The sequence below is a fragment of the Triticum urartu genome, chromosome 3A (genome assembly GCF_056163025.1).
Source record: "Triticum urartu cultivar PI428250 chromosome 3A, HENAU_Tu73, whole genome shotgun sequence".
Taxonomy (NCBI): domain Eukaryota; kingdom Viridiplantae; phylum Streptophyta; class Magnoliopsida; order Poales; family Poaceae; genus Triticum; species Triticum urartu.
In genome coordinates this window covers 562,530,075-562,532,000 of record NC_141875.1, presented here as the reverse complement: position 1 = coordinate 562,532,000, position 1,926 = coordinate 562,530,075, and positions in this window count along the sequence as shown.

Here is a 1,926-nt window from a genome sequence, read left to right as displayed (position 1 = left end):
CCTTGGTTCGACCAAAAATTGCGCCCCATGTTCGGATCACCATGTTCGGACGAGGGCCTTCATCAAACGTCAACTCCGATCTTTATCAAGATCACGGAGGAATCATCTATGGAGCTCGGGGGCTCAACGTCAACACTGCCCTCAAGCAACCGTGCTGTTTTTTTTGGACAGCGAACTCGTATCTGCCGCCACCACCTCCTCGAGTATCGCTTTGACGATCACCTTGGTAGAATTGTGCGGAATTGAGTCTATAACAACCCTGGAAAATTTCGTCGAGTTCCGATGGAGGAATCTCTGGCAATCCACGATATACCGGAGCCCTGTCAAATCTGGATGGGGATTTGGATGAGTTTAGGGCGTGGTGTCCATCTTCTAACTCGAACATCCTTTGGAAGATCCAACCGTTGATGGGCTGCGGAATTCCTATATCTACCACCTCTCAAAATTTCAGCTCGATCCGACCGTCCAAACTCCGGGAACCTTCCGATTAGTGCATCACTTTTCGGATCTGTTTTCTGCGCGAAAACGAATCCGACCCGAGTTCATCTTTTTTATGAACGGGATTTCGGACATCCCTTTTGAAGGAAGTTTTGTATGGGGTATTGTGTTTTGTTCCCGAACACATCCCACTAACTTTAAGATCTTTTGAACATGATCTTCAACATCATGCTGGTGTCAAAAACCAGTCCGGCAATATTACTCCATGGCTGCCGACCTGCGCTAGACACGTCGTCACTTTAGCCGAGCTCAACTTCTTCGGATCATCATCTCGGCAAGCCGAACAAGAGTCCGGCATCGCAAAGGATAAATCATCATCAACATCGCCGCCCCACGGATTACACGGAGCGGGCATACCGGCATCGCCGCACGGTTGCTTCATCAAGCCGGCATCTACCACGTCACGACCTGCATCGACAGGGCCGCACTATTGCTTCTTCAAACTGGTGTCCATTATGCCGACCTACTTCGACTCATCGGCTGACGTCGAGGCTTCGACATCTCGGCTGGACCGGGGGCTTCGCCATCTCTTCATCAACCTACTCCGGACGCTTCGGCGTCACTAGCCGACCAGCTCCGTCATGTTAGCTGGGCCGAGGGCTTTGCCTCGGCGAGTCAATCTTTACCAGCATTGCCATGCCATTGTTTTATCGCCCATCAGGCAATGGGTGTGCGGAGCAAGTCCCAATTTTGGGAATCACCTTCCTTCGGATTGCTACAACAAATAGACCAGGTGCTATTAATCCCAGTATTTTTTGCTTGTTTGGGTTCATTTTTCCCAAGAAATTATTACTCTGGTTTGTCCATGATATGTACACAGGTCTATCAAATGGTGACCGCATTAACGACGGTCGCGTGGTGGTTCGATTAGTTTCCGTACATAGTCCGGCGAACGCCGCATCCGGAGCTCGGACCGACCTGTGAATTCAGGCTTTGCCACGCCTCTACTACATCACGCCGACGCCCTGCATCGACATTGACTTCGGCGCCAGGCCATATTTCTTCTATTCCTCACTTTGCATAAATTATTTATTATGCAACATTTTTTTAATTATCATTATTACTATTATCTCCGGTTCGCACTATTTTTTGTGCACAGGAAAATGATCCGAGGACTTCGGCGTCACTCTGCCGGTCTGCATTGACCGTGCTATGTCACCACTTCGGCGTGTCGAGCTCTCCGCTCCGTCACCTCGGGACCGGCTTGGGGGATGGAACCTTGCCCCGCATCAAGCTCGGATTGTGTCATCAATACCGAACACATTAACCAGCTAAGTCGCTTTCATGCTCAAAGCTTTAATTTCTAACTTGTGCTCGGTTTGACCAAGCATTATTCTTTTTTGGAAAAAAGTTGCTTCTAAAAAATTTCCTTGTCCAAACTTTGTTTGTGACGCATAAATTCAAATACCCCGTTTACTTGGGGGCTTC